General features: G+C 46.6%; 1 non-coding gene across 1 annotated transcript; it reads right to left on the bottom strand.

Moving 5' to 3' along the window:
• Window positions 1-21,478: 21,478 nt before the first annotated feature.
• On the bottom strand, window positions 21,479-21,616 carry LOC119945628. The gene has a single exon (XR_005456288.1). It is a non-coding gene; the product is annotated as a small nucleolar RNA SNORA7 (small nucleolar RNA).
• Between the last annotated feature and the right edge of the window lie 4,267 nt (window positions 21,617-25,883).

Consider the following 25,883-nt stretch of genomic DNA (forward strand, 5'->3'; position numbering starts at 1 on the left):
TGAGGTGCAAAGAAGTTTAAGGACTTGCCCAAGTTCACAAAGCAGACAAGTGATAGAATGGGATTAGAACCCAGGTCCTCTGAGTCCCAGACACATGCTCTTTCCACTAATAATAATAATAATAGTAATAACAGTGTGTATTTGTTAAGCACTTAATATGTACCAAGCACTGTTCTATGTGCTGGAGAAGTGATACAAAATGATCAGGTCAGATACAGTTCTTGTCCCCACAAGAGGGCTCTCAACTTTGGTAGGAAGGGGAACAGGTATTGAATCCCCATTTTACAGATGAGGGAACTGAGGTCCAGAGAAAAGGAGTGGCTTCCCCAAGGTCACACAGCAGATAAATGGCAGAGCTAAAATTAGAACCCAAGTCCTCTGATGCCCAGACCACTTTTCTTTCCACTAGGCCACACTGCCTCAGATCCTATGGGACCCCCAGGACCCCCACAGTCACTACCTTGGGTGGGGGATGATCTGAACCCCTTATTCCCCTGCCCACTTCAGGACCCACTGATGCTACTTGGAAGGGCAGGATTGGAAGGCAAACTGGTGGGAGGGGATCAATGACCCTCAAATTGCCCCTCCACATCCAGCCAGAGGAGAGGGCAAAGCTCAGTACAAGAGGTTGCAGGGAGATGGGCTTGCTAGGGAGATAGCTGGGATTCTCATCCCTGCTCTGCTAATTGCCAGTTGTGTGACCTTGGACAAGTCACAACTCCTCTGTTGTTGTTGGTTTTATTTGTTATGGGTTTTTTAAAAAAATAATTCTAGTTCTAGGCACTTATTATGTGCCAGGCACAGTACTAAGCACTGGTCTTTCAGATAGAGGGATTTCAGAGTTGGTGAGGGAAGAGATTGTACAGTGACTGGAGATGATGAAATCGATTGTGTCCAAGTTGATGAGTGGGCAAGATGGGATGGAAGAGGAGGTTAGTGAAGTTGAGGCGTGGTAGAAATCAGGCAGTGGAAGGGTCATCAGGAACATCCATGTGGATATTGACTCATGGATCAACGTGGGGATGGAGAAAGAGACCAGAACCATCAGCAGCCTCATCTCACACAAGTCCCACCTATCTTTCTCCCCGGAGCTGGAGTCAGATCCAGGAGTCCCCATCCCACTCCTGCTCCAGCGTGGTCAGACGGTCAGGACAGATGGACAGACACACTGCTTCTAAAAGAATTATTTGACTGCTTACCGTTTGCAGAGCACTTTACTAGGCCCTCGAGGAAATACAATAGACGTATTTCAGCTTTCCTTGGGATTCAGGTGGGCATCCTCCCCTGCGGGAGGGCAGAGGGTTTGGTTTCTGCAAGGTGTGGGATGTAGGTGAGCAATGGCCGGGGAGGGTGAGAGTGGCCTCATTGCCGGGTCGCAGGCAGGAGTGAGGGCGGGCATGTACACAATGCGGAGAACTCGGGCTGCTGTGGAACTGGCATGCCCTTTCTCCTCTCCTTGGAGATCAGCGTCCTGGTTTCAGCCTCCCTTCACCCCCTTGCCCCCCACCCCAGGCATCCTGGAATTGAACGGAACAGAACTTGCCTGACCTCTGGGTGCCTCTTTCCCCTCCGGCTCCCCCATACTTCATCCAGCACTTAGAACAGTGCTTGGCACATAGAAAGCACTTAATACCATCATTATTATAGGCCTTCCCAGATGGAGCCCCCTTTTTAATAATAATAATAATAATGATGGCATTTGTTAAGCGCTTACTATGTGCAAAGCACTGTTCTAAGTGCTGGGGAGGATACAAGGTGATCAAGTTGTCCCAAGTGGGGCTCACAGTCTTCATCCCCATTTTACAGATGAGGGACCTGAGGCACAGAGAAGTGAAGTGACTTGCCCGAAGTCACACAGCTGACAATTGGCAGAGCCAGGATTTGAACCCATGACCTCTGACTCCAAAGCCCAGGCTCTTTTCCACTGAGCCACATTGCTTCTCTTTTTCCTCTCCTCCTCCCCATCCCCCCCCACCTCCTTCCCCTCCCCGCAGCACTTGTATATATTTGTACAGAATTTATTACTCTATTTATTTTACTTGTACATGTTTACTGTTGTATTTATTTTGTTAATGATGTGCATATAGCTATAATTCTATTTGTTCTGATGATTTTGACACCTGTCTAAATGTTTTGTTTTGTTGTCTGTCTACCCCTTCTAGACTGCGAGCCCGTTGTTGTGTAGGGACCAACTCTATATATTGCCTACTTGTACTTTCTGAGCACTTAGTACGGTGCTCTGCACACAGTAAGCGCTCGATAAATACGACTGAATGAATGATTGAATGAATTCAACTTGCACCTTACATCCTCCACTTTTGTGGCACTTAAACACTTAGATACACTCAACCCCTCCCCCAATAACACTTTTGTACATATCTTACATACTCTATTACTTCCTCATACCTGTAATTTGTTTTAGTATCTGTCTTCCCCTTCAGATTGTAAGCTCCTTGAAGGCAGGGATTATGCCTAGTCTTTCAATTGCTTAGTAAAATATGCTCACACGAGGGGCTCAATAAATACTAATGATTGATTGATAACTAGACCGACAAGCACACACTATGCTTATCCATTCAAACAATGGGGCAGCCCAGAAACGTAGGGGGTCAAAGTAAAAAGGAATACTAAAACTGAGTGTTAAAGTCTGTTCTTCCCCTGGAAAGTTCAGAGACAGACTAATGAGTTGTCAATCAATTTCAACACATGTCCGAACTCAGAGTTCACTAGTTGAGTTGTGGTCACCTTGACCACTCTCAGAGTTAACTCCATGTCTGTCCTAACCAGTTGGCCCTCTCCATTTGGGCCAAAGGGTAAGAAGTCTGTCCTCTGTGGGGAGAAGGTATGGTCCATCCTGTTTTCCCAAGCAGAAAGAGAAGCAGCATGGCCTAGTAGATAGAGCATAGGCCTGGGAATCAGAGGACCTGGATTCTAATCCCAGCTCTGTCACTGGTTTGCTGGATGATCTTGGAAAAGTCAGTTAACGTCTCTGTGCCTCAATTACCCCATCAGTAAATGTGGATTAAAGACTATGAGCTCCATGTTGGGTAGGGACCATCTCTATATGTTGCTGACTTGGACTTCCCAAGCACTTAGTACAGTGCTCTGCACACAGTAAGTGCTCAATAAATACAATTGAATGAATGTGGGACATGGACTGTGTCCAACCTGATGATCATATATCTACCCCAACGCCTAAGATCTGATCTTAGTACAGTATCTGTGTCAGATACTGACACAAAGTAAGTCTTAAACAAATGCCATAAAAAAGCAGAAACCCCCTCCCATGTTCATTACTTTCTTGTGTATTCAGTTCTTAATAGAAAACAAAATGATAGCTCAGGTATTGATTTTTGCCTTGGAAGAAGCCTCTGTTCAGATCTCAATTGGGTGTCAGAGGCTCAGTAAGAAATCCCTATGAATTGGTTTGATAGGAGAGCTGGGTTACCTGGAAACACTCCCACACACCACATAGATCAACCCAACAATACTTATCACAGATGAAACACCTAGACCAGAACCTCTTCCAAAACCTGTCTTGGGAACCATTCATACTGAAGATGTCAAACAGTTAACTTCTTGATCATGCCATGCCAAGATGAAGATGATGGTGATGGCGATAGTGGTGTTTGTTAAACTTTTACTATACCCAACCACTCTTTTAAGTAGATGATTAGGTTAGAAACAGTCCCTGTCCCACACAGGGCTCACACCCTTAATTCTCATTTTACAGATGAGGTAACTGAGGCCCAGAGAAGTGAAGTGGCTTGCCCAAGGTCACACAGTAGACACGTGATGGAGCCAGGATTGGGACCCAGATCCTTATGACTCCCAGGCAAGGACTCTATCAACTAAGACATGCTGCTTCTATCGATGTGCCCAAGGCTACAGAGCTGACAAGTAGAGTAGACTTGGACACAACAGATTCTCAGTAAATGCTATTGTCTTAGTGATAAAGTGATAAAGTCCTTGAGGTCAAGGAAAGTGGCTACTGACTCTATTGTCTGGTCCTCTCCCAAGAGCTTTGCACGGTGCCTTGCACATAGTGAGTGCTTAATGAATACCACTGAGTGATTGTTTGCTAAGTTGTAAGCTCCTTGAGGGCAGGCACTGTGTCTTTTGAACCCTCCAAGTTATTCTAATGATGCAGCTGTAAAGGCCAAGATTTGAACTACATAAGGAAGATCACTTTAAGATGCTGGAGAAATATCAGGTGGGCTACCCGGGAGAGACCGACCCTCCAAGCCAAATGCTCGGTTGGATCTCTATGATAGTTCATCACCAGCTTTGCCAGGCTAGACAGTGACAAGAATGTCTGATTTCTACTCTGGATCCAGTGTTGGACTCTCCATTTCTTCCATTCTAACTAGAAAATCCAGTGTCTTGGAAAAGTCCTGGCCTATGGCAGAGGGTTGAGGCTCCAAGAGTCGAGTGCCTCAAGGATCGAGTTCCCAAGGACTGGTGGAGAGAGGAAATTGGCAGAATCAGAATGGACAGAACCTAGAGCCACTCTCTTTCCATGGAATATTGGACAAAGGTGCTGAAGACATTTTTAAACACCCATGGGATGGAGAGCCACCTCTTCTGCTGAATCCTGCCTCTCCTGCCATGAGAGGAAGGAGCTAGCTATGATCATATTTATTGAGTGCTTACTGTGTGCAGAGTACTGTACTAAGCGCTTGGGAGAGCACAATATTACAATATAATAATAATAATATTGGTTTTGTTAAGTGCTAACTGTGTGCCAAACACTGTTCTAAGTGCTGGGGTAGATACAAAGTAATCAGGTGGGGCCTGGGCCTCATGTGGGGCTCTCAGTCTTCATTTCTATTTTACAGTTGAGGTAACTGAGGCACAGAGAAGTTAAGTGACTTGCCCAAGATCACACAGCTGACAAGTGGCAGAGCTGAGATTCAAACCCATGACCTCTGACTCCAAAGCCTGTGTTCTTTCTATTAAACCATGCTGCTTCTCCCTGTCCACAATGAGCTTACAGTCCAGAGGGGAAGATGGACAGTGATACTTCCCAAGCGCTTAGTACAGTGCTCTGCACACAGTAGGCGCTCAATAAATACAATTGATGATGATGATGATGATATAAATAAATAAACTACAGATATGCGCATAAGTGCTGTGGGACTAGGAGGGAGATGAATAAATGGAGCAAGTCAGGGTGATACAAAAGGGAGTTGAAGAAAAGGAAAAGAGGCCTCTTGAGGAGATGTGTCTTCAGTAAGGCTCTGAAGTGGGAGAAGAGTAATTGTCTGCTGGATATGAAGAGGGAGGGCATTGCAGACCAGAAACAGGACATGGTTGAGAAGCCAGCGATGAGATAGATGAAATAGAGGTATAGTGAGAAGGTTAGCATTAGAGGAGCAAAATGTGTGGGCTGGGAGAGCAGACAGGAGAGTAGACAGTTGAAGTAAGAGAGGCAAGGTAAATGAGTGCGTTAAAGCCAATGGTGAGGAGTTTTGTTTGATGCGGAGGTGGATGAGCAACCACTGGAGATTCATGAGGAGAGGGGAAACATAGCCTGAATGTTTTTGTAGAAAAATGATCCTTTCATTCATTCATTCAATTATATTTATTGAGTGCTTACTGTGTGCAGAGCACTGTACTGAACACTTGGGAAAGTACAATAAAGCAATAGAGTGACAATCCCTGCCTACAGTGAGCTCCTAGCCTAGAGGCGGGGAGACAGACATCAATCCAAATGAACAGATGGCAACATAAATCAATTAAACTACAGATATGCACATTAGTGCTGTAGGGCGGGGAGAAGGGGGGAAGAAAGAGCAAAAGGAGTGAGTCAGGGTGACATGAAAGGGAGTGAGAAATGAGGAAAAGTGGGGCTTAGTCTGATAAGGTCTCCTGGAGGATATGTGCCTTCGGTAAGGCTTTGAAGCAGGGGAGAGTGGATGTCTGTTGGATTAGAAAAGGGAGGGTGTTCTAGGCCAGAGGCAGGACGTGAGCTAGGAGTGAGGCGAGATCAAGGCACAGTGAGAAGGTTAGCACTGGAGGAAGGAGCGAGGTGTGCAGGCTGGGATGTAAAAGGAGAGTAGCGAGGTGAGGTAAGAGAGGGGGCAAAGGGATGGACTGCTTTAAAGCCAATGGAGAGGAGTTGCTGTTTGATGTGGAGGTCCTCCGCCGCTAATCTCCTCACTGTGCCTCGGTTCTCGCCTGTCCCGCCATCAACCCCCGGCCCACGTCCTCCCCCAGGCCTGGAATGCCCTCCCTCTGCCCATCTGCCAAGCTAGCTCTCTTCCTCCCTTCAAGGCCCTACTGAGAGCTCATCTCCTCCAGGAGGCCTTCCCAGACTGAGCCCCTTCCTTCCTCTACCCCTCGTCCCCCCTCCATCCCCCCATCTTGCCTTCTTCCCTTCCCCACAGCACCTGTATATATATATATGTTTGTACATATTTATTACTCTATTTATTTATTTATTTATTTATTTATTTTACTTGTACCTATCTATTCTATTTATTTTATTTTGTTAGTATGTTTGGTTTTGTTCTCTGTCTCCCCCTTCTAGACTGTGAGCCCACTGTTGGGTAGGGCCTGTCTCTGTATGTTGCCAGCTTGTACTTCCTAAGTGCTTAGTGCAGTGCTCTGCACACAGTAAGCGCTCAATTAATACGATTGATTGATTGATTGATTGAGGTGGATGGGCAACCACTGGGGATTCTTGAGGAGAGGGGGAAACAAGCCCCAACATTTTTATAGAAAAATGATCCTGGCAGCAGAGTGAAGTATGGGCTGGAGTGGGGAAAGACAGGAAGCTGGGATATCAGCAATGAAGGTGATGCAGTAATCAAGCCTGGACATGATAAGTGATTGTATGAATATGGTAGCAGTATGGATAGAGAGGATAGGACAGATTTTAGCAACCTTGTGAAGGTGGGACAAAAGGATTTGTCGATGGATTGAATATGTGAGTTGAATAAGAGAGAGGAGTCAAGGATAACGCGAAGGTTATGGACTTGTGAGACAGGAAGGATGGCAATGCCGTCTACAGCGGTGGGGAAGTAGGAAGAGGAGAGGGTTTGGGTGGGAAGATAAGAAGTTCTGTTTTAGACATGTTAAGTTTGAGGTGACAGGAGGACATCCAAATAGAGATGACTTGAAGACAGGAAGAAATATGAGACTATAGAGAGGGACAGAGATCAGGGCTGGAGATGTGTAGATTTGGGAATCATCTGCAGAGAGGTGGTAGTTGAAGGATGAATGAGTTGTAGGATGTTGTAGGATGTAGGTAGTTGTAGGATGAATGAGTTCTCCAAGTGAGTGGGTGTAGATGAACAGTTGAAGGGGACCCAGGCCTGAACCTTGAGGGACTCCCACAGTTAGGGGGTGGGAGACAGAGAAACTCGTGAAAGAGATTGAGTGGTCAGAAAGATAGGAGATCCAGGAGAGGTCAGTGTCAGTGAAGTCAAGGTTTAACAATGTTTCCAGGAGAAGGGGATGATCAACAGTGTTGAAGGCAGCAGAGGGGTCGAGGAGGATTAGGAAAGAGTAGAGGCCATTGCCCGTTGTTGGGTACGGACTGTCTCTGTTGCCGAATTGTACTTCCCAAGCGCTTAATATAGTGCTCTGCACACAGTTAGCGCTCAATAAATATGATTGAATGAATGAATGGATGAATCTGGTAAGAAGGAGATCATTAGTGACCTCTGAGAAGTGAAGGGGATGGAAACCAGATTGGGGGGAGGGAGTCAAGGAGAGAATTGGAGGTGAGGAATTTGAGAGAGTGGGTGTAGATAACTCACTCAAGGAATTCGGAGAGAAATGGTAGGAGGGAGACAACTGGAGGGAGCTGTGGAGTCAAGGGAGGTTTTTTTTAGGATAGGAAAGACATGGGAATGTTTGCAAGCAGAGGGGAAGAAGCCATTGAAAAGTGAACAGTTGAAGATGGCAGTTAAGGAGAGAAGAAGGGAGGGGGCAAGTATTTTGACAAAGTGTGAGTGGGATAGGGATGGCTATGCAGGTGGAGGTGGTGGATTTTGAGAGAAGGTAGGAGATCTCCTGTAGAGATACTGCTGGAAAAGGTGGGACAGTTGAAGAAGAGGCAGAAGGCAGGAGGGGTTGGGGAGGAGCAGGGGAGGTTTTAGGGAGATCACACCTGATAGTTTCAATTTTCTCACTAAAGTAGATGAACAGGTCATTGGAACAAGGGATGAGGGAGTCAGAAGGACAGGGATTTGAGGAGGGAGTTAAATGTCTGGAACAACTGGTGAAGGTGATTGGGCATGGCCGCAATTAGGATGGACACACGCCTGAGTGCTTTGGGTGATTATTCAACCCGATATCGGCTTGGCTGGCTCCAGAAATATCAACAAGTACATTGGGATCCAATCTGGCCACCTGTCTTGGGGACTATTACTGCTTTCTCCTTGACCTCCGCCTTCCATCTACCATCTGGGTGGGGAATGGAGGAAAATGAGGAAAACTCGGAGACAGATCGTCCTGTAACACCATTGTCAAACCACTAGGTGTCGCACGACCCAAGCAAGACGCACCTCGGGTTTCTTCCTTGGGATTCATCGCCAAGAGCATCTCTTCCAGGCCCTTCCCAAACCCTGAGGATCCCTGGCATCCCCTTCTGCAGCCTGCGCTTAAAGCTAACACTGTTATAACATTGCAATATTCCCGGCACGCTGCCACTCTTTCAACAGTCTCATAGTCTCAGTGTTACAGTATCTGATAAATATCTTCTAGAAGCAGGCAACGTAGGGAATGCCGGCAGGGTTTTTTTATATGGTATTTGTTAAAATGCTTATGATGTGCCAGCGCTGGGGTGGATACAAGTGAACCAGGTTGGAGCCAGTCACTGTCCCACATAGGGCTCCGAGTCTTAATCCCCATTTGACAGATGAGGCAGCAGAGGCACCGAGAAGTGAAGTGGGTTGCCCAAGGTCACACAGCAGACAAGTGGCAGAGTGAGATTAGAACCCAGGTCCTTCTGACTCCCAGGCCTGCACTCTTCAAGCGTGGATTTGCTGTGGAAAAAAAAATCTGTTATTAACAGCAAAAAAGACTCAAATACTCAGCACCCCCACCAGAGTCATGGTGAATTAGTGCTACACTGGGCTCTGTGGATTCTCCATAGCTTTGGAGAAACTTTCTTCCCTCTGGGCCCTCCATTCAGCAATAAATCCGAGTGTTTGCCCTTTACTGGAAAATGGGGTAAGAAAGTCAGAGAATGCAAGTCTGGAGTTTGCAACTTTGTGGTAGCTCATTGAAGGCATTGGGTTAGGTGTGGGAGGGGGACAGTCTAGGAGAGTTGAAAGGGGAAGCTAATCTAGTCATCTGGCAAGAAGTCAGATTAGAGGGGTTCAAGGAAAGACCCCCAGTTACCGCCCCATCTCCCTCCTACCATACCTCCGGGCGTGAGTTGTCTACAGCTGCTTTCTCAGGTTCCTCTCCTCCAGTTCTTTCCTTGACCCACTCCAGTCTGGTTTCTGTCCCCTTCACTCCACAGAAACTGCCCTCTCAGAGGTCACTGACTGACTCCTTCTTGCCATATCCAGTGGTCACTACTCCATCCTAATCCTCCTCGATCTCTCAGCTGCCTTCAACACTGACCACCCCCTTCTCTTGGAAACACAGTTCAACCTTGACTTCACTGACACTGACATCTCCTGTACCTCCTCCTATCTCTCTGGCCACTCCGTCTCAGTCTCTTTCATGAGTTCCTCTGTCTCCCACCCCCTAACTGAGGGAGTCCCTTAAGGTTCAGATCTGTGCCCCCTTCTATTTCCCATCTACACCCATTCCTTGAGGGAACTCATTCACTCCCATGGCTTCAACTACCACCTCTGTGCAGATGATTCCCAAATCTACATCTCCAGCCCTGATCTCTCTCCCTTCTCTCTAGTCTCACATCTCTTCCTGCCTTCAAGACATCTCTACTTGGATGTCCTCCAATCACCTCAAACTTAACATGTCTAAAACAGAACTCCTTATCTTCCCATCCAAACCCTGCCCTTCCCTGACTCTCTCATCACTGTAGATGGCACCACCAGCCTTTCTGTCTCACAAGCCCGAAACCTTGGTGTCATCCTTGACTCCCATCTCTCATTCAACCCACACGTTCAATCTATTAGTAAATCTTGTAGGTTCAACCTTCACAACATCGCTAAAATCTGCCCTTTCCTCTCCATCTAAGCTGCTACCACGTTAATACAATCACTTATTCTACCCAGACTTGATTACTGCATCATCCTCATTGCTGACCTCCCAGCTTCCTGTCTTTCCCCCACTCTGGTCCATACTTCACTCTGCTGCCAGGATCATTTTTCTAAAACGTTAGACTTCATTTTCCCTCTCCTCAAGAATCTCCAGTAGTTGCCCATCCACCTTCACATCAAACAAAAATTCTTCTCCATTGGCTTTAAAGCACTCCAACACCTTGCCCCCACCTACCTCACCTCTCTTATCTCCTTCTACAACCTAGCCCGCACACTTTGCTCCTCTAGTGCTAATCTTCTCACTGTACCGGGATCTCATCTATCTCGCCTCCGACCCCCCACTCACACCCTGCCTCTGGCCTGGAACACTCCCTCCTCAAATCTGACAGACAATTGCTCTGCAACTTGTCAAAGCCTTACTGAAGGCACATCTTCTCCTAGAGGACTTACCTAACTAAGCCCTCTTTTCCTTTTTTTCAACTCTCTTCTGCATTGCCCTGACTGACTGAGAATTGGAGGAGAGGAACTTGAGAGAGCGGGTATAGACAGCTCTCTCAAGGAATTCATTCAATCATTCAATCATATTTTTTGAGCACTTACTGTGTGCAGAGCACTGTACTAAGTGCTTGGGAGAGTATAAAATAACAATAAACAGACACACTCCCTGCCCACAACAAGCTTAGAGTCTAGAGGAAACTGTAGACTGTTTCTGTCCCCTTCACTCCACAGAAACTGTCCTCTCAAAGGTCATTTATGATCTCCTTGTTGCCCAATACAATGGCCTCTACTCCATCCTAATTCTCCTCAATCTCTCAGCTGCCTTCAACACTATTGACCGCCCCCTTCTCCTGGGGGTGAAGGAGGGGAGAATGCCTTCCCAGCGAGGAATTGAACCCTGTTCTCCTGTGTGACAGGCAGGGATACTCACCAGTGTACTAATGAGGAGATTCGGAAAGCAATGATAGGGCCGCGATGAGGAGATAACTGGAGGGAGTTGTGGGGTCAAGGGAAAGTGTTTTTAAATAGGGGAGTCATGGGAATGTTTGAAAGCTGTGGGGAAGAAACCAAAGATGGTGGTTAGGGAGTGAAGAAGGAAGGGGGCAAGTGTTCTGATAAGACAAAAAGAGATGGGGTTGAATGCACAGTTGGAGGGGGTGGATTTTGAGAGAAGGCAATCAATCTCCTTTAGAGATACTGCTGGAAAAGATGGGAGAGTGAAAGGGCAGGTGGGAGGAGGGACTGGAGAGGAGCAGGGGAGATTTTAAGGAGATCACATTTTATGGTTTCAATTTTCTCAATAAAGAACATGGCATTAGGGGAAAGGGATGGGGGAGTGGGGGCACATGGGGATTTAAGGAGGGAGTTAAACATCTGGAACAACTGGCGAGGCAATGGAAATGGGATTGAATAAGAATGGAGAAATGATTTTGCCAGGCAGAGGAGAGAGCAGAGTTAAACCAGGCAAGGAAGAATTTAAAATGAACAAGGTCGGCTTGATACCCGGATTTCCGTCAGCAGCGCTCTGCGACTCAAGCACAGGATTCATATAAATAAATAAATAAATTACTGATTGCGTACGTAAGTGCTGTGGAGCTGAGGGAGGGGTGAATATAGGGTGCAAATCCAAGTGTATGGGTGAGGCAGAAAGAAGTGGAAGAAGAAGAAATGAGGACTTAGTCAAGGAAGGTCTCTTATAGGAAGTGTGTTTTTAATAAGGCTTTGAAGGTGGCGAGAGTGATTGATTGTCTGTTGGATGTGAAGAGTTTCCCATCAAACTGTCCCATCTCATGCTGTGCTGATACCTTGGGAAGTGTAAAGGTAGCCCTCTGGGGAACTGTCTGCCAGTGTGCTAGCCCTGTCAGTGGTCCTTCTGGTTTCAGTTGGCTTTATAGTTGCACATTTCCATATGCATTTCCCTACAGTTGCACAAAGCAGAGGTCGAAGGGGTCACTCCTGAAACAGAGGTCCTGGCAGATGGTAAGCAATTTTGCTGCAATGCCCCACTGCACTTTCAAAGAGCCAGGCATCGATTTTGGAGGCACAGAAATAAATCAGACTGTTTACTAGCAGCCGCCATTGCTGGCATGACTGTTTCCATGGCAACCCGGCCTGCGCAAGAATCCCAATTCCCTTTTTATTTCATAAATTTCAACTCTCACTAGGGAGTCGCTTCAGACCCCTGCCGCAACCCCACTCCCCTCACAAGTGCCTAAGCGTGCATTGGCTGGTTAATGTCTGCCTCCAGAGAAAAGGACAGTACGACTCCCAGCTTCTTTTTATTTCCCCCTTGGAGCCAGGAGACTGTAGTCGATGGGATATGGTGGGATTAACTGAGGACCCAATTTGTCTCTGATGCAAGCCTCCACTGCAAACCCCGGACACAGGTTGCCAGAGGAACTGTCAGACTGTGGAAGCTGGCTTTTCGTCCCAGAAATGATTGACTTATGAATAAAGGAAAAGGGATAGATCGTAGGGAATGAGTCAGTAGAAAAAAGGCATATTTATTCTTGCTATGCCTCTGGAGGGGTGGAGGGAGGGAGAGGATTAGAGGGAGAGTGATGGAGCATTTTGTTTTTTTAATGATTTTTCTTTCATCAGACAATTGACAGAAAAGAGGACTCAGTGACACATACACACTGACTCACCCTGAAGACACACCCACCCACTCAACCACCCTCAACCTCCCGCATACACACACAAACACATTAGGCACTCACTGAATTTCACCCACAAAAGCTCATGCGAGCACACACACACACACACACACACACACACACACACACACACACACACACACACACACACACACAAACGCGCACACACAAACACATTTTCTGAGAGCCTGAGCCAACATCCTGGTGTTGAAAGCTCTGTAGCAGTCTCTAGAGCAGGAAGGAGCAGAAACTGTTTATGTTTCTGTTGCTGCTGAGTCCCTCATGTTTGTGTATCCACCAGAATCCAGGAAAAAATGGACCAATAAATTAATTAATCCATGGTATTTATTAAGCACTTGCTGTGTGCAGAGTACTACATTAAGTGCTTGGGAGAGTACAATATAACATGTTCCCTGCCCACAATGAGTTTGCAGCCTAGAGGAGGAGATAGGCCTCAAAATGGATAATAATAATCATGGTATTTGTTAAGCACTTACTATGTGCCAAGCACTGTTCTAAGCGCTGGGGTAGATACAAGGTAAAAAGGTTGTCCCATGTGGGGCTCACTATCTTAATCCTCATTTTACAGATGAGGTAACTGAGGCACAGAGAAGTTAAGTGGTTTGCTCAAGGTCACACAGCAGACAAGTGGTGGAGCTGGGATTAGAACCCACGTCCTCCGAATCCCAAGCCCAGGCTCCTGCCACTAAGCCACGCTGCTTCTCTACGTACGTACGTGCTGTGGGGCTGAGGGTGGGATGAATAAAAGGTACAAATCCAAGTGTAAGGGCCATGCAGAAGGGCGAGGGAGTAGGGGAAATGAGAGCTTAGTCAAAGAAGGCCTCTTGGAGGAGGAGATATGATCTTGGAGAACCAAGAGCCACAGGAGTACAGGAGAACAAACCGCTCCATAATCCTACTGTCGCCCTCCTCCTTACCCCTTCTGAATGTTGGACATGGAAGGCGGATTAGTTTGGGCTGTTTCTTCCTGCTACTGTAAACTCTTATCCAAACACTTATCCTATCCTGTCTTGATTACTGCGTCAGTCTCCTTGCTGGCCTCCCTGCCTCCTGCTGCCCAGATCATTTTTCTACAAAAAAGTTCAGGCCATGTTTCCGCACTCTTCAAGAATTTACAGTGACTTCCCATCCACTTCCATGTCAAACCAGAAACTCCTTACCATCAGCTTTAAAACACTCTATCCCCTTGCCCCCTCCTACCTCATCTCACTATACCCCAGCCTGAACAATTTAGTCCTTTAATGTTAATCTTCTCACTGTACCTCCATCTCATCTATTTCACTGCCAATCTCTCATCCGTGTCCTGCCTCTGGCCTGCAATGCCCTCCCTCCTTCATATCCAACAGGCAATTACTCTCCCCTTCAAAGCCTTATTGAAGGCAACTCTCCTCCAAGATGCCTTCCGTGACTAAGCCCTCTTTTCCTTTTCTTCCACTCCCTTCTGTGTCATCCTGACTTGATCTCTTTATTCAGCCCCACAGTGCTTATGTTCGTATCTGTAATTTTATTTATTTGTATTAATGTCTGCCTCCCCCTCTAGACAGTAAGCTTGTTGTAGGCAGGCAATGTGGCTGCTATATTGCTATATTGTACTCTCCCAAGCGCTTAGTACCTGTTCTGTACACAGTACGTGCTCAATAAATATGATTGACTGGCTGACTAACTGTCTCTCTCCACCTGGCTCCAGGCAGAGGCACAAACCTTGGGGACCTAGGGTGGAGAATTCCTACTCTCAACAGCCTCTGCAGAGGCACAGACTCTGGGCCAAGGGCGGCGCTGACTGGTTGGGAATCTTACTTTCTCTGGATGCTCCTGATTCAGAAGAAGCTTACCCAAAGCAGATCAGAGGCCAGATCTGGGAAGGATGACACCTCAAATTTGTACAGTGCTTTCACTTTCCCAAAGTGCTTTCGTACCAGCGATCTCATCCCAATGTCCCATGAGGCAGGGATTATTAGCCCCCTTTTCAGAGGAGGAAACTGAGGCACAAGAAAAGGTTAGGTTACTTGTCCAAGGTCACATGAACAGGTTTAAGGCAGAGACAAAGGCCAGATCAATCTGACTCCCAGAGCTGTTGTTTCATTTAGGCCACATTGCTAGGAGGAAAGAAGAAAAGTCCCAACACAACTGCTTCTGCCACCAGTACTGTCTCTGGGCTTAGGTCAGCATTACCTCATGGCATGCAGGGAGCATGTAGAGTGTTGCATCATCTTATATCCCATCCATCCAATGCATGCACTGGACCCTCCAGACTGACTCAGTGTCATGGGACCTGGGCTCCATTTTAATTTCTAACGCCCTCTAGAGATTGGAAGATGAGAGCCTCCTTCAGCGTGATGGGGAGTGTACAGTGGTGGCCGAAACTGTGGGTCCGTGTTGGACAGGGACTTTGTCAATCAATCAATCAATCAATCGTATTTATTGAGCGCTTACTATGTGCAGAGCACTGTACTAAGCGCTTGGGAAGTACAAATTGGCATCACATAGAGACAGTCCCTACCCGATAGTGGGCTCACAGTCTAAAAGGGGGAGACAGAGAACAGAACCAAACATACCAACAAAATAAAATAAGTAGGATAGAAATGTACAAGTAAAATAAATAAATAAATAAATAAACAGAGTAATAAATATGTACAACCATATATACATATATACAGGTGCTGTGGGGAGGGGAAGGCGGTAAGGCGGGGGGATGGAGAGGGGGACGAGGGGGAGAGGAAAGAAGGGGCTCAATCTGGGAAGGCCTCCTGGAGGAGGTGAGCTCTCAGCAGGGCCTTGAAGGGAGGAAGAGAGCTAGCTTGGCGGATGGGCAGAGGGAGGGCATTCCAGGCCCGGGGGATGACGTGGGCCGGGGGTCGATGGCGGGACAGGCGAGAGCGAGGTACAGTGAGGAGATTAGTGGTGGAGGAGCGGAGGGTGCGGGCTGGGCAGTAGAAGGAGAGAAGGGAGGTGAGGTAGGAGGGGGCGAGGTGATGGAGAGCCTTGAAGCCCAGGGTGAGGAGTTTCTGCCTGATGCGCAGATTGATCGGTAGCCATTGGAGGTTTTTGAGGAGGGGAGTGATATGTCCAGAGCGTTTCTGGACAAAGATAATCCGGGCAGCAGCATGAAGTATGGATTGAAGTGGAGAGAGACACGAGGATGGGAGATCAGAGAGAAGGCTAGTGCAGTAGTCCAGACGGGATAGGATGAGAGCTTGAATTAGCAGGGTAGCGGTTTGGATGGAGAGGAAAGGGCGGATCTTGGCAATGTTGCGGAGCTGAGACCGGCAGGTTTTGGTGACGGCTTGGATGTGAGGGGTGAATGAGAGAGCGGAGTCGAGGATGACACCAAGGTTGCGGGCTTGTGAGACGGGAAGGATGGTAGTGCCGTCAACAGAGATGGGAAAGTCAGGGAGAGGATATCATGTCGGATATCATGTCGGATATCATGTCTACGGATAACCTACGCATCAGGCAGAAACTCCTCACCCTCGGCTTCAAGGCTCTCCATCACCTCGCCCCCTCCTATCTCACCTCCCTTCTCTCCTTCTACAGCCCAGCCCACACCCTCCGCTCCTCTGCCGCTAATCTCCTCACCGTGCCTACTTCTCGCCTGTCCCGCCGTCGACCCCCGGCCCACATCATCCCTCTGGCCTGGAATACCCTCCCTCTGCCCATCCGCCAAGCTAGCTCTCTTCCTCCCTTCAAAGGCCCTACTGAGAGCTCACCTCCTCCAGGAGGCCTTCCCAGGCTGAGCCCCCTTCTTCCTCTCCCCCTCCTTCCCCTCTCCATCCCTCCCACCTTACCTCCTTCCCTTCCCCACAGCACCTGTATATATGTATGTATGTTTGTATGTATTTATTACTCTATTTATTTATTTATTTTACTTGTACATATCTATTCTATTTGTTTTATTTTGTTAATATGTTTTGTTATGTTCTCTATCTCCCCCTTCTAGACTGTGAGCCCACTGTTGGGTAGGGACCATCTCTATATGTTGCCAACTTGTACTTCCCAAGCCCTTAGTACAGTGCTCTGCACACAGTAAGTGCTCAATAAATACGATTGATTGATTGATTGATTGATTGATGTCTCTAGAGTTTACCACTGAGAAAGAATGATAGATTGAAGATCCATCTGCACTGACCAACGATCCTTAGAGCCCCTCATAGCACAGACGTTCTCACCACAGGGTGAGCCTTTGTAGTTTTCAAATTTGTTTCTTCAGCTCCAGATCATCCCTCAGTCTCTGCTCAAGCACGCTGATGATCAAACTCCAAATTGGACTGTTTGCTGCTTCTGCCGCTTTTTGCACAGTCCGCTGCTCTAACTCTGAGTGTGAGGTTGTGTGACAGGGCCCTTGTGATGTGTTCTGCTACCCTTTGTGGGCATCCCCTCATCCCATTGCTCAAGTGACTGCTGTCTGTCTATGAAACTTCCCTATCCCTGAAGCTCTCAACCTGGCCGTCATCTTTGACTTCTTTTTGGCTTCTAAACCTCAAATTCAGTCTGCCACTGAGTCCTGACAGTTTTTCCTCCACAACCTCGCTCAGATTCGCATCTTCCTCTTCACCCAAATGGGTACCACAGTGGTTCCAGCCCTCTCCACTTTCCGTTTAGGCGGCTACATCAGCCTCTCCTCAAACCTCCAGCCTCAAACCTCTTGCCACCTCCAGTGTTTGTCCAGATGACAGCTGCTCATCATCTGAGAACACCAATTGGAGCACTATGTGATAAGCATTGTACTAAGAGCTGGGGTTGATACAAGATAATCAGGTTGGACACAATCCCTGCCCCACTTGAGGTGGTTACCTTCTAAAGGGGAGGGAGAACTGGTATTTCTGAGGCACAGAGACTTACCCAAGGCCACACAGCAGGCAAGTGGCAGAGCCAGGACTAGGACACAAATCTCCGACTCTTGCCACTAGGGCAAGCTGATCAAAATCTCCCAGTGACCCATTGCTTCCCACAGAAAATAGAGTCTGGACTGTGGGGCTAGTTTGAGGTCTCAACTCTCAGTTACCTGTGACACTATCTACCATCATCAACCATGACCCAAGACCAGCCATAATGGAGGGCTGCGGCATATTTATTCATTCAATCGAATTTATTGAGCCCTTATTTTGTTCAGAGCACTGAAATAAGCATTTGGGAAGTACAATACAGCAATACAGAGACAACGGGCTTGCAATCTAGAGGAGAGAAGACAGGCATCAAAACAAGTAAACAGGTATCAATATAAATAAATACTATTATAGATATATACATATATACATAAGTGCTGTGGGGCAGGGAGAGGGGGCGAAGAGCAAAGGGAATGAGCTGAGATGACAAAGAAGGGAGGAAGAGCTGAGGAAAAGGGGGCTTAGTCTGGGAAGGCCTCTTGGAGGAGGTGCACTTTCAGTAGGGCTTTGAAGCGGGGGAAGAGTAATTGTTTGGTGGATTTGAGGAAGGAGGGCGTTCCAGGCCAGAGGTAGGACATGGGCCAGGGGTTGACGGCAAGACAGGCGAGATCGAGGCACAGTGAGAAGGTTAGCACCAGAGGAGTGGAGTGTATGGGCTGAGAGGTAGAAGGAGAGAAGGGAGGTGAGGTAAAAAGGGGCAAGGAGATGGAGAGGTTTAAAGCCATAGTGAGGAGTTTTTGTTTGATATGGGGGTTGATAGACAACTACTGGAGATTTTGGGGGAGGGGGATGACATGCCCAGAACATTTCTGCAGAAAGATAATCTGGGTAGCAGAGTGAAGTATGGATTGAAGTAGGGAGAGGCAGGAGATTTGGAGGTCAGAAAGGAGACTGATGCAGTAATCCAGTCAGGTTGGGGCGAGTGATTGTACTAATGTGGTAGCGGTTTGGATGGAGAGGAAAGGGCAGATCTCGGCCTTGTTTTCTGCCCTCCTTAGTTATGATTTCTCCCTTTCAGTTCTCCATAACACATCCGCTTGGCTAGCCTAGTGGCATCCATTCTCCTCCCATGTCCCAGCCGGCATGGCTTCCATGCTAGTGAGATGATTGCATTCCAAGACTTTAGTGTTGACAATCCTGTTCTGCCATTTGATGTTCAGCTTGGTTTGCTAATAATGCTGGTGCTCCAGAAGCTGGTTGGGTCCACCGAAGATTAAATGAGAGAAGCTTGATTTTAATTGCTCGAGGGCAGGTGTAGACAGATTATTTTAGGACTTATGGTAGTCATGGTGGTTCTACATGGGACTGAGTTGTCAGACTCATTGCATCTGTGAAGATTTTGAGCACCAGGAAGAATAACTTTGTTGGCTGGTCAGGACCAGACCTGGAAGCAGGGATCGAGGGATGGTCTGGTCCCTAGGTGATCCCTATATATATATATATAGTAAAGACTCCAACTCTCCCCAGACAACAAGGTGGAAGAGAAAGTTGAGGCCCTAGGAGCCAGACTCCTGGTCAATTATGGTAGGAGCCTTGCCTTCATCTTCCTGGCCCAGGCTGATGGCTTCTTTCCTAGGGCTAGAGGCAAGTCCATGATGTCCTAAACTCTGGAGTTGGAGAGGGAGGACGAAGGGTAAGGACCAGAGCCAGTCTGCAGTTGGATGGACCTGAGTTGAAAGGAAAAAGCTGTAATTGGGTAGGAAGGAGAAGCCAAGGAGCAGAAAGGGAAGGAGAGAAGCAGGCAGGGAGTGTGTAGAATCTGGGCATCACTCATGGATCTGGGGAACCCTGGCCTGTTCCACTGACAGGTTCCAAGGCCCATGTCCATTTCTTACCAACACTTGCATTTCCATCTTGACAGTGGTATGCAATACAATCATGGATTGGATGTAGCAGCTTGCTTATCTCAGCCAAGTTTGGGGATTCATACCCAGAACCTTTCATCTCAAATTTGTACAGTTGTTTATTGCTGATGTCACTTAGTACAGTGCTCTGCACACAGTAAGCACTCAATAAATATCATTGAATGAATGAATGACTGAAAAGTGAAAATTGTGGTATTTGGGGAGTGCTTTCCTGTGTGCCAAGCATTGAACTAGGTGCTGGGGGAAGATACAAGGTAATTCATTCATTCATTCAATCGTATTTATTGAGTGCTTACTGTGTGCAGAGCACTGCACTAAGTGCTTGGGAAGTACAAGTTGGCAACATATAATTGTAATCAATTACAAGATATGAGATAATCCTAATAAACTGACCAAACATTATCGAATGCTTGGCACAGCATCTGCCCAAGTTAATACACCTGTTTGTAGCAGAAATAATAGTAATAATAATAACAATAGTATTTGTTAAGTGCTTGCTTTGTGTCAGGCACTGTTCTAAACACTGGGGTAGATACAAGGTAATAGGTTTGGACAAAGTCCCTGTTCCACATAGGGCTCACAGTCTTAATCCCCATTTTACAGATGAGGGAACTGAGAAGCTAAGTGACATGCTCAAGGTCACACAGCAGACACGTGGCAGAGCCAGGATTAGAACCCATGACCTTCTGACTCCGAAGCCTGTGCTCTATCCACTATGCCATGGTATTGATACGTCCAAACAGCTCTTTCTGCCCCAGTGATGGACTTGTACATATCTATTCTATTTATTTTATTTTGTTAATATGTTTCGTTGTGTTCTCAGTCTCCCCCTTCTAGACTGTGAGCCCGCTGTTGTGTAGGAACCATCTCTATATGTTGCCAACTTGGACTTCTCAAGCGCTTAGTACAGTGTTCTGCACATAGTAAGCGCTCAATAAATACTATTGAATGAATGAATGAATTTGTTCTACTTTAAGGAAGGTTTCTTCTGCACTGGCTTACGGCATTCCTGAATGAGAAAAGCCTTCCCTAGATCCCTGGGCACCCTCCAGCTATCACCCCATCTCCCAGATCCCATTCTGGCTCACTTCCTTGGATGAGTTGACAGACCCACGGCCCTCACTTCCCCTACACTAGCTCCCTTCTAGATGCTGCATTATGGTTTTCATCCCTTCCCCCTGCCAAGGCCATGCTTACCAAGGTCTCCGATGATATCTAGACTGTAATCTTGTTGTGGACAGGGAAAGTGTTTACCAACTGTACTGTACTCTCCCAAGTTCTAAGGACAGTGCTCTGCACACAATGTATTCAATAATATCACTGATGGATTGATCCCCTTCTTAACCTCTTTGACACCTTCAATAATCCTCTTTGAAGTGCTATCCTCCCTTGGTTTCAACCACACACTGCTCTACTGGACCTCTTCCCATCTCTCAGAGCACTCTTCCTCTGCTTCGTTCGCTGGCTCCCCTTACTTCATTAATCCCTTAACTGTGGCTGTTCCATCCGGTTGTGTTTCAGGACGCTTTTTCTCCTCCCTTTACACTCACTCTCTTGAGAGCTCACCTACCCACCTGTTTCAACTATTACCTCCATGATGATGACTCCCAAATCTAGTGCCCTAATCCTTTCCACTCTTCTTCCAATAACTCTCTTGGCCACTCAGGACCGCTCCTGGAAGAAAGGATCGAGGGACAGCCTGGTCCCTAGATGATCTCTGAGATTCCTCTGAGGACACAATAATCGTGGTATTTGTTAAACACTTACAAGGTGTCAAGCACTGTTCTAAGAACTGAGGTCTTGTCTTATGCCATCAAGTCATTTCTGACTCATAGCGACAACACAGACACATAGACACATCTTTTTTGACTTGTAGCAGATTGCCTTCCACTCGCTAGCCACTGCCCAAGCTAGGAATGGGATGGCTATGCCTCTGCTTGACTCTCCCTCCCGTAGCCAAGACTGGTAGAGTACTGGAAACTCTCCAGGTGCGACCCTGAGAAGGGAAATTTAATCAGGGCGAACACAGTCCCTGTCCTACATGGGGCTCAGAATCCAAGTAGAAGGGAGAACGGGTATAGAATCCCTTTTGTGCAAATGAGGGAACAAGTAAGTTTTGTTGTTGTTGTTGTTTTTTATGGCATTTGTTTAACACTTACTCTGTGTCAGACACTGCACTAAGCAGTGGGATAGATACAAGATAATCAAGTTGGAGGCAGTCCCTGACCCACACAGGGCTCACAGTCTTAATCCTCATTTTACAGATGAGGTAACTGAGGCACAGAGAAGTTAAGTGACTTTCCCAAGGTCACACAGCAGACCAGAGGTGGAGCTGGGATTATAACCCAGGTCCTCTGATTCCCAGGCCTGTGTTCTTTCCACTATGGCATGCTGCTTCCCTTTCCCATCATAGTTGAGAACACTATCATCCTTCTTGCCCAGAGACCTTGGCATCACCTTGATTCTCACTGGCTTCCAGCCTCTCATTGTCTCTAAGCCCTGGCATCATTTCCTCTCTAATATTTCCCAGATCTGCCCCTTTCTCTTCACACAAACAGCCACCATCCTGGTTTTAGCTCACTTCATCATCTGCTCAGATGAGTAACTCAGCCCTCTCCCTAGCCTCCTTACCACCTACCTCTCTCCAAGTCACTTAACTTCTCTGTGCCTCAGTGCCCTCATCTACGAAACGGGGATTCGATACTTGTTCTCCCTCCTATTTACCCTGTGAGCCCCACGTGGGGCTCGATTATCTTATATCTAGCCCACTGCTTGGCACAGAGTAAGTGCCTAACAAGCACAATTATTATTATTTATTATTATTAATGCAATTAATATGACATTTTCAGGCTCACAGGGGTGCTAAATTTACTCTTCCAATGGATATCTCCAGAGGCAGAGAACCATCCCAAGCGCTTAGTACAATGCTCTGCACACAGTAAGCGCTCAATAAATACGATTGAATGAATGGAGGACTATCCTTAGCTGGAACCCAGCTGATGTCATAATGTCTTCTGGCACCAAGGATTCTTCTCCCAAGAAAGCCCCTGCAGTGCAGGCAGAAGCTGAGGCTGGGAGAGGTTGATTTGCTCTAGGATGATAGAGGCTGTTGCAATAGATGCAGCAGCTGGAAGAAAATGATGTTTCTCCCACACGATGCAGGTGAGGATTCTGGGCAGGCTGGATAAACATGCCCAGTTATCACCAGTCTGGGAGACAGAAACATATATTACCGGTCAATCACCTACTTTGGAGGCAGAGACTCACAGAGCCAGTCAGTCAATCAATCAATCAGACAATTAATTGCATTTACTGGGAGTCTCCTCAATGCAGTACTAAACAGTTTTTTTAATGGCATTTATTAAGCACTTACTATGTGCAAAGCACTGTTCTAAGCGCTGGGGAGAGTAAAAAAAAAAAAAAGACCTGCATTACCCACTTGGATTTGAACCCTTTTATTCACCCCTCCCTCAGCCCCACATCACTTATGTACATATCCATAATTAATTTATTTATATTAATGCCTGTCTCCCCCTCTAGACTAACGCTCCTTGTGGCAGGGAACATTTCTACCAACTGTTATATTGTATTCTCCTGGGCAATCAGGACAGTGTTATGCACACAATAAGTACTCAATAAATGCCACTGATTGATTGATCTACCTTGAATTCATGGAGTTTACAATCCAGTATTGGAGACAGACACGAAGGAAATGATTGATGGGTGGAAAAAAAGAAAGGGAAAATGGGAATGGGAATGAGTAATTGTTCAAATAGTAGAGTTTATAAATTGCTACGTACAAAAGTGCTCCTGGTGGCTGTGAATGCATTCCCAAGCACTTAGTACAGTGCTCTGCACACAGTAAGCGCTCAATAAATACGACTGAATGAGTAAATGCCGAATGACTTTATGTGCTGTGGTTTTGAGATAAGCTCCAGCTACTAGTGGTCAGGAATGTGTGAAGATCTGTGCATACAATTGAATAGCCTGAGACAATGTTTCTACATTCATTGGCATACTGGGAAGCAGCAAGGCCTAGTGGAAAAAGCACAGAAGCCAGAGGACAGAGATTCTAATCCTGATTCTGACATTTGCCAGCTGTGTGACTTTGGGCAAGTCACTTAACATCTCTGGGCCTCAATTCCCTCATCTGTAAAATGAGGATTCAGCACCCTCCCACTGATGATGTGTGCCCCATATAGGACTTGGTAATAATAATAATAATGGCATTTTTAAGCGCTTACTATGTGCACAGCTCTGTTCTAAACGCTGGGCAGGTTACAAGGTGATCAGGTTGTCACACGGGGGGCTCACAGTCTTAATCCCCATTTTACAGATAAGGTAACTGAGGCACAGAGAAGTTAAGTGACTTGCCAAAGTCACACAGCTGACAATTGGTGGAGCTGGGATTTAAATCTCTGACCTCTGACTCCAAAGCCAGTGCTCTTTCCTCTGAGCCACGCTGCTTCTCCACTTGATGATCTTGTTTCTACCCCAGAGCTTTGTACAATGCTTGACACATATTAAGTACTTAACAAATACTATTATTATTATTATTTTAGGGCGGCCAGAGAGTTGGGAAATACCAATATTAATTAGAAAAGGATACGTGATGCAAATTCCAGTAAAGGACAAAAAAAAATCACTGAAGAAACTCACCTAACATTTTGAAGCATTGGAAACAAAACACTGATGTCATAATGTCATAATGTAAGATCACAGTTGTGTCTCACCTAATGTCAAAATGCAAAAGAAGAAACCGAAGAAATCATTAATTGGGGGGAATTTGATCTAGATGTTTTGCAAAAGCCAGAGCCATGCAGCTTGGTGCCCAGTGTTTACCTGGTTCCCCTAAGGGCTTAGGAGTCGGAGGTCGTGGGTTCTAATCCTGACTCTGGCACTTGTCAGCTGTGTGACTTTGGGCAAATCACTTAACTTCTCTGTGCATCAGTTACTTCATCTGTAAAATGGAGATTAAGACCATGAGCTCCACGTGGGGCAACCTGATTACCTTATATCTCCCCCAGCGCTTAGAAGAGTGCTTGGCACATAGCGCTTAACAAATGCCATTATTGTTATTATTATAATTATTATTTTAATGAAGCTGTTGCCGCTCGAAGCAGCCTGGCTCAGAGCCTCACCACCCAGTCGGAAGCCATACTGGGACAATGGTGAGCACTGGGGGCACTGCTTCCATTGGGAACCAAGGTCTTTGGTCTGGAGCAGGATGGAGCATAGGGTTGCTGTTTTCTCTATAAGTTATAACTGTGTAATTTAGGATTTTACCAGTTAATCTATCAATCAGTGGTATTGACTGAGCATTTACTGGCCTAAGCCCTTGGGAGAGTACAATACAACAGAGTTGGCAGACATGGTCCTTGCCCTTGTGGAGTTTACAGTCTAGAGAGGAGCTTATTAGATGAAAAGGGCACAGGATTAGGAATCAGGATTCCTGGGTTTTAATCCTGGCACCACCACTTGCTTGCTGTATGACCTTAGACCGGTCACTTAACTTCTCTGTGCCTCAGTTTCCTCATCTGTAAAATGGGGATAAAATAAATACCTGTTCTCCCTCTCCTTTAGACTGTGGGACTGAGACTGTCTGCTCTGGCTATCTTGTATCTACCCCATGCTTAGTACTATGTGCTTGGTACATAGTAAGCATTTAGTAAAATACACTGATACAGTGCTCTGCACACAGTAAGCGCTCAATAAATACGATTGAATGAATGAATGATTATTATTATTATTATGTTTCTTTTCTCATTGTTCAAGATGGCTGCCTAACTCCACTTAACCTGTGAGTCTTTTGAGACACAGGGACTGTGTTTTACTGTGTTGCATTCACTGCATTGTGCTGTGTTGGGCTGCATTTACTGCATTGTAGCAGAGTACCTCCCACGAAGGAAGCATTCAATAAATACCCAAATAATAATTACCTCTACGATGCCTGAGATTGGTCATGCACTAACTCCAAGACCTTATTCTTCCCCTCAGTCTTCAAGCTGGGATCTGGATCAGTATTCGTGGCCTTTCTTTGGGGTCCCGAGGCTGGCTGGCTAGCAACTCACCCCTGCTGCCTGAGAATATCTGGTCATCCACCTCCCCTCCTGGTAGCAACTGAATGTTTGGGGAGACCGGCAAAGCCTGAGCCAGGACTCTGCTTCCTGTTCTCAGTCTGGAAAAACAAATCACCAGAGCACCACAAGGGCTGGGCTGTGGAGGAGGGAGAGAAGAATGAAAGAGCATCATCCAAAAAGGATTGCGGCTGAC

The sequence above is a fragment of the Tachyglossus aculeatus genome, chromosome 25 (assembly GCF_015852505.1).
Source record: "Tachyglossus aculeatus isolate mTacAcu1 chromosome 25, mTacAcu1.pri, whole genome shotgun sequence".
In the NCBI taxonomy this organism is placed as follows: domain Eukaryota; kingdom Metazoa; phylum Chordata; class Mammalia; order Monotremata; family Tachyglossidae; genus Tachyglossus; species Tachyglossus aculeatus.